Here is a 7615-nt window from a genome sequence, read left to right as displayed (position 1 = left end):
AAATGTAGAAAGAAATTAATGTAGAGCTTTAAAAATTATGAATAATTATAGAAAATGCTTGTATAGGTTAGTAAACTAAATAATGGTGCAAACATGCTATTTTGAGAGTATATACACTATTTAAAAAAATATGAAAGCAAACTTGGGTATCAACAATCCCGGACGAGAATATGCCATTTCCCGAAGAGTGGAACATGACGCGTAAGCACAAACTCCGCCCTTGACTACCATTTACTGATTCATTTCTTTTGATTTTTTTATTGATGTTTCTTTCTTCGATGCAATGGTCGCTTGGGTGAATGGTGCAATTCCGAACCTTGAAGGCTGGGTTCGAAAATTAGCCTCGGCCTCTTTATACGTCGAGCGCTCGTGGCGTGATTTGGTAAAGGGCCGATGGGAGGCCAAAAATCATGGTAAGTCTCTTTTTATGTATTTGACGGTCTTCTTTGAAATGTTTCTTTTTTATCTTTACTCAATTTCCTCCCATATAGGTCTCGTAGATAATGTTGTCATGAGGCCACCCCCACCTGGGAAAGAGGATGCCCCGAAGCTGGCTAAGGATAAGAAGAGGAAAAGGGTCTCACCTTCCGATACTCCAAAGCCCAAGAAGAGCAAGGATCGCAAGTCGAAGAAAGATACCGTCGCCCTTCCTGAAAAGGTAGTTCAATAGCTACGAGATGAAGAAGAGGAGAATGAAGATGCTGACTACGAGCTGGTGGCTCGAAAGAGGAGCACCGAGGTCCCAAAGGCCGCTGAGTCGGTGACGGTCGAAGGAGTTCAACTTCGGGACGAAGGGATTTCGGAGGGTGGCCCGAGCAAAGTCACCGAATCATCGGAGGCCGAAGATGTCTCCCGCCGTGATGGGCGATCGATGGACGTACCTGAAGGGGCTAGTTTTGAGGCCCTTCAAAACGAAGAGAACACCCTAAGTAATCCTTTTGGGGCAATAAATGCTGACGATTCACTGTCTCTCCCTTCATTTTCCGAGGGATAAATTTATGAATCCCAGGCCATGAGGACCCTCGATGTGGGAACGACTCATGAAAAGGGAAAACCTTTTTTATGGCTGCTTCATGGGGGTCGAAGAGACTTACGATCTGGGTGATGCATCGAGTATCTTCAACGAAGCCCATCGACTTCTAAGTCAGGTAAGCCTTATCTCCCTTCATTAATTTTATTTTTGTTTTTATTTCTTCTTCTTTGATAATTCGAGTATGTCGATTTTCGGACGGTAGTCCCCGAGTACGGGGTTAATTGTTCGAGCTTTAGTTGCGATTGGATCTTGAACATGTTTCTATAATATATCGTAAGTACGAAATTGTAAAGTAGAAATCTCACTAAGGCATGGAACATCTGGTAAGAAAAATACTTCTTTTAATAGATCATTCATGCGTACATGTTTTGTCATTAGGGCTCGGGCAATCTACATGGGCATGATTCGTTTGACCGTTTGGCCCTTTATAAAATTTTCCTATAGAGAACTTATTAACACGAAGCATCTTCCTTGAAAACATAACATCCGAGGGTGATGCCCCCAGTATTCGAGGTTGATTGTAAGAAGCTTCAGATACTGTTGAATTGTCCCCAAGTAGCACATATAGTTGTTGCCTTGTTAAAAACCTCGCCGGAAAAACCCATTTGGGACAAAAACCGATCTAAGGGAAAAAGAGTGCAATGCGTGCTTTAAAACCTGAGGTCCTTGTGTTGAATAATTTCCTGACGCCTTTGATCAAACACCTATAATAAGTTAGTATCAAATATAAACGAAAAAGGGAGAAAGTCATACCTTAGCAATAATATCGTTTGAGGAGGGATATGTTCCAATTATTTGGAAGTTGTTCACCGTTCATCCAATCTTATAAGATCCCTTTCCGATGGCACCGAGGACCTGATATGGCCCTTCCTAATTTGGGTCGAGTTTCCCCTCGTTTGGATATTGAGTGTTGAGGGTGACTTTTCTCAGAACTAAGTCCCCTATTTTGAAGTGTCGAAGATTGGCTCTTCGATTATAATATCTTTCTATTCGCTGTTTTTGGGCAGCCATTTGAACGAGGGCGTCTTCCCATTTTTCATCTAACAATTCGAGGCTTGTGTTCATAGCCTTGTGATTTGATTCTTCCATTGTGTATCAAGACCTGACACTTGTTTCCCCGACTTCGATCGGGATTAGAGCTTCGGTGCCATATACTAAGGAGAACGGTGTTGCCCTCGTACTGAATTTTGTCGTTGTCTGATATGCCCAAAGGACTTCGGGCAAAATTTCTCTCCATTTCCCCTGAGCGTCGTTCAACCTTTTTTTTAAGTTTTGAATGATGGTCTCGTTCGTTGATTCGGCATGTCCATTCCTACTAGGATGATACAGTGTCGATAACATCCTTTTTATTTTGTTATCTTCGAGGAACTTCATTATTTTGCTGCCGATAAATTATTTTCCATTGTCGCACACTGTCTCGGCGGGTATCCCGAATCGGCATACGATGTTATCCCAGATGAAGTTTATAACTTCTTTCTCTCTGTCTTTCTCAAAAGCCTGTGCTTCAACCAATTTAGAGAAATAGTCAGTCACAAATAAAATGAACTTAGCTTTACCTGGGGCCGATGGCAGAGGGACGACGATATCTATTCCCCATTTCATGAACGTCCATGGGGATAAGACTGAATGAAGTAGCTCCCTAGGATGATGAATCATCAGTGCATGTCTTTGGCATTTGTTGCATTTTCGAACTAACTCCTTAGTATATTTTTCCATACTGTCCCAATAATATCATGCTCTAATGACTTTGTGAACCGGTGATTCAGCACCGGAATGGTTCCCGCAGGTGTACTCGTGAATTTCTCATAGGATATACTCAGTGTCTCCCGGACCCAAGCATATTGCCAACGGCCCATCGAACATCCTTCTATACAATGTTCCATCATTGGCCAATGTGAATCGTGCAGATTTCGTTCGTAGAGTCCTCGACTCCTTAGGATCCGACGGAAGTTTCCCATTCTTCAGATAATTGATGTACTTGTTCCTCCAATCCCAAGTTAGGCTTGTAGAGTTTATTTCAGTGTGGCCTTCTTCGACTTCCGACTTTGAAAGTTGTATGACAGTCCCCGAGCTAATTTCATCATCTTTGACCGATGATCCCAAGTTTGCAAGGTCATCGGCCTCACCGTTCTGCTCTTGAGGTACATGTTGTAGGGTCCATTCTTTGAACCGGTGTAAGGTTACCTGCAATTTGTCTAAGTACCTCTGCATTCGATCTTCTCGAACCTCGAAGGTTTTGTTGAATTGGTTAACCATGAGTTAGGAATCACACTTGGCCTCGATGACCTCTGCTCCCAAACTTTTAGCCAACTCGAGACATGCAATCATGGCCTCATATTCAGCCTCATTGTTAGTGAACTTAGGGTTTCTGATAGATTGTCTAATTGTATTGCCTGTGGGTGGCTTCAAAATGATGCCTAGCCCGGACCCCTTCACATTTGAAGCACCGTCTGTGAAAAGGGTCCACACCCCCGAGGACGTACCTGATTTTAGCAATAGTTCCTTTTCGACCTCGGGTACAAGAGCTAGTGTAAAGTTGGCTAAGAAGTCTGCCATGTTTTGAGACTTGATGACCATTCGAGGTTGATACTCGATATCCTACCCACTGATTTTGACGGCCCATTTGACCAGTCGGCCCGAGAGCTTGGGCTTGTGCAAACTGTTGTGAAGGGGATAAGTGGTTACAACACAAATTGGGTGACATTGAAAACATGGTTTTAATTTCCTAGAGGCGCTTATTATAGCAAGCACTAATTTTTCTAAGTGTGGGTACTGGGTCTTTGCTTCACCTAAAGTTCGGCTAACATAGTAAACAGGAAATTGCGTACCTTGCTCTTCTCGAACTAGGACACCACTTACTGTGATCTCCGAGACTACCAAATATAAATAGAGTTGCTCGTCTGCTTTCGGAGTATGAAGCAATGTCGGGCTCGAAAGATACCGCTTTAGTTCTTCTAATGCCTATTGGCATTCCAAGGTCCAAGTGAAATTGTTCTTCCTTTTGAGCAGTGAGAAGAACATGTGGCTTCGGTCCGAAGACCTCGAAATGAATCGGCCTAAAGCGGTTATCCGTCATGTTAACCTTTGTACGGCCTTAATGCTGTCCACGACTGTAATGTCTTCGATTACCTTGATTTTATCGGGGTTGATCTCAATTACTCGATTTGACACCATAAAGCCAAGGAACTTGCCTGAACCGACCTCGAATGCGCATTTCTCGGGGTTGAGCTTCATGTTTTATTTTCTCAATATGTCGAAGGTTTCCTGCAAATGTGTCAAATGATCCTCTGCGCGCAGTGGCTTAACTAAAATGTCATCAATATAAACCTCCATCGATTTTACCTATTTGTTCTTCAAACATTTGGTTTACTAGGAGTTGATAAGTAGCACCAACATTTTTTGGCCCAAATGGCATTACATTATAGCAATAAGTATCATACTTATTGATAAATGATGCATTTTCCTGATACTCCGGGTTCATTTGTATTTGGCTGTACCTGGAGTAGGCATCGAGAAAGCTGAGGATCTCATGGCCGGCTGTGGCATCGATCATGCGATCGATATTCGATAGGGGAAAAGAGTCCTTAGGGCTTGCTTTGTTTAAGTCTTTGTAGTCTATACTCGGGATACTCTACTTCTCGGATAGATCCTATTTTGAGAAGTTTGGTTACCTTGTCCTTGATGAATTCATGCTTTACCTCGGACTGTGGCCTTCTCTTCTGCTTTACCGGTCTGAACTTAGGGTCCAAACTCAATCGATGAATGGTGATCTCAATGAATGGTTATCTCTGGTGGTATCCCTGTCATGTCAAGGTGGGACCAAGCAAAATAATCCATATTTTTAATAAGGAATTTAATGAGTTTTTCCTTGAGCTCGGGAGTTGACCCGTGCCCATGTATACCTTTCGATCGGGCAGATGCTTGATAAGTATGACTTGTTCCAGCTCTTTGACCATTGACTTCATGGCATCGGAATCATCGGGGATTATGAAGGTTCGAGGTATCATGCAATCATTATCCTCGATAATTTCCTATTGTTCCGATCTGGTCGAAGCCGGCGACTGTGGTTGCTAATTGACCTTCTGCTTTTCCTTTGATTCTGGTCCCTTTGTTGATGTTAGAGTTGATACGGGTATCACCTCATCAATTACAAAAATCTATTTGGCTATTGTTTGTTCATCGTACACCGTTTTGACCCCTTCTGGTGCTAGGAATTTCAAGACTTGATGAAGCATTGAAGGTATCGCCTTTATATTATGGATCCAAGGTCTCCCTAATAGCACGTTGTATCTCATATCACCTTCGATTACATGGAACTTTGTTTCCTGGATAGTCCCAGCCATGTTCACTGGCAACATGATTTCCCCTTTGGTGGTTTCACCTGCCATGTTGAAACCGAGGAGCATTCGAGTTGCAGGCATGATTTGATCCTGAAGGCCGAGCTTCTCCACGACTCTCGATCGAATAATATTTGCCGATCTACATGGATCAACCAACACACGTTTAACTTGAATTTTATTCATAAGGATAAATATTACCAGTGTGTCATTGTGAGGCTGTTCGATTCCTTCTGCATCCTCATCGTTGAAAGATAAGGTATCTTCTCGTAAGTAGTCCCAGGTACGCTTTTCCTTTGTGATTGTGACTTTGGTGCATTTAAATGTAGGACCCTAAGAGATATCGACCCCACTGAGGATCATATGAATCACGTGTTGCAGTTCCTCCTGTTCGTTTTTCCTATTTGCATCCAAGTCTCTAAGTGATTTTTTGCTCGGTCATTCAGGAACTATCAAATATGACCTTCGTTGAATAAACGAGCTACCTCCTCCCTTAATTGTCTGCAGCCCTCGGTTCCGTGACCATGGGTTCCATAGTACTTGCACATTGATTCGAATTCCTTTGAGCTGGATTAGTCTGCAGGGGTCTGGGCCACCTAGTATCCTTGATTCGTCCAATGGTGGACACAATACCTGAAGCATCGATGTTGAAGTTGTATTCCAATAACTGAGGTGCTTCCTTAGGCTCGACGTGTTTATCGAAGCCATTATTACTCATGAACCCTCGATAATTCTGACCTCGATCATTCCTTCAATCATTTCGAACGGGATTACGTCTCGGTCCATTGTTTCTTTGATCTGCACTATATGATTGGTACCGATCTTTGTTCGATCGAGGCTCTCTGTCAATGTCTCTTTGAATCTTTCCTTCGGACCTGTTTGGGTAAACGGAACCGGATAGAGCTCCCAACTGGTCATCTTCGACTCTGATTTTTATTGGTATCGATTATGCACATCGGCCCAGGTCACCGCTGGGTGTTCAATCAAATTCTGCTTTAGTTGACGTGATCCTACCGAACTTTGCTTGTTCAAAGACTAAGTAAAGGCTTGGACACCCAATCATCGATAACTGGGGGGTAAGTCCATGCGTTCCATCTGAAATCGAGATACGAATTCCTTTAGCATTTCATTGTCCTTTTATCTCACTTTGAAGAGGTACGACTTCCTAGTCGCAACCTTTATTGCTCCAGCATGTCCTTTACAAATGAATCGGCGAGCATGGCAAAAGAATCGATGGATTTGGGTGGCAAATTGTGGTACCATATCATTTCCCCCTCCGATACTCCAAATATTTTCAACATAACGGATTCAATCTCATCATTTTCTAAGTCATTTCCTTTTATTCCGCATGTGTACGAAGTGATATGTTCATTAGGATCAGTGGTCCCGTTATACTTGGGGATGTTCAGCATACGGAACTTCTTAGGGATGGGCTTCGGAGCCGCCCTTTGAGGAAAAGGCTTCTACACGAACTTCTTCGAATCCAAACCCTTTAGGATCAGGGGCGGTATTTGGTTCTTGTGAGTTGTACGTTTCTACCTTTTTGTCATTAGCCTCAATTTTCTTTTCACCTGATTCTATCCGTTTAGTGAGCTCCTCGAGCATCTTCATAATAGCGGGGTCAATTCCCGATCCATTATTGTTCAATTTCTCCTGTACAGGTTCGACCCTATGAGCAACTTTCTGTGATGTATCAAGTTCGATCCTGCTTGGGGCTCGATTCTGATTTATCGCGACCTGCTGAGTTTGTAGCATGTCAAATATCATTCAAAGGCTATTTCCGCCTTCTTCACCATTTTACGCGTTTTGATCGGCTGCCTGGGCATCTCGGCGGATGCTATTTTCAGGGTCGGCACCTAAATCTACATGAATGGTGACACGAAAATTGACATCAACCAAATCTACGGCCTGCGGTGCGTCGGGATTGATTAAAGGCACTCCGTTTCCCGAGGCGATTACGTGTTCGTTTTCGCCATGAAGACCAAGGTTGGTATCAGTGTGAGTGGGTACTGCTTGAGAGTTTGACATGTTGATTCCTGAAATCAAAAACACTTATGAGAACAAGTGTAAAAGTAGTGTGTGTTATGAAGGTTAATATTAAACAATCACTCTTATCCTTAACCCCACGGTGGGCGCCAAACTATTTACCCTAAAAACTGAATAACAATTAAACTTATAATGTGGTTTTAAGGATACGTGATTTCACCTAATATCAATTGATAAACATTAAGATAAGTGATGGGAG

The sequence above is a fragment of the Nicotiana tabacum genome, chromosome 22 (genome assembly GCF_000715075.1).
Source record: "Nicotiana tabacum cultivar K326 chromosome 22, ASM71507v2, whole genome shotgun sequence".
In the NCBI taxonomy this organism is placed as follows: domain Eukaryota; kingdom Viridiplantae; phylum Streptophyta; class Magnoliopsida; order Solanales; family Solanaceae; genus Nicotiana; species Nicotiana tabacum.
This window is presented reverse-complemented; position numbering follows the sequence as displayed.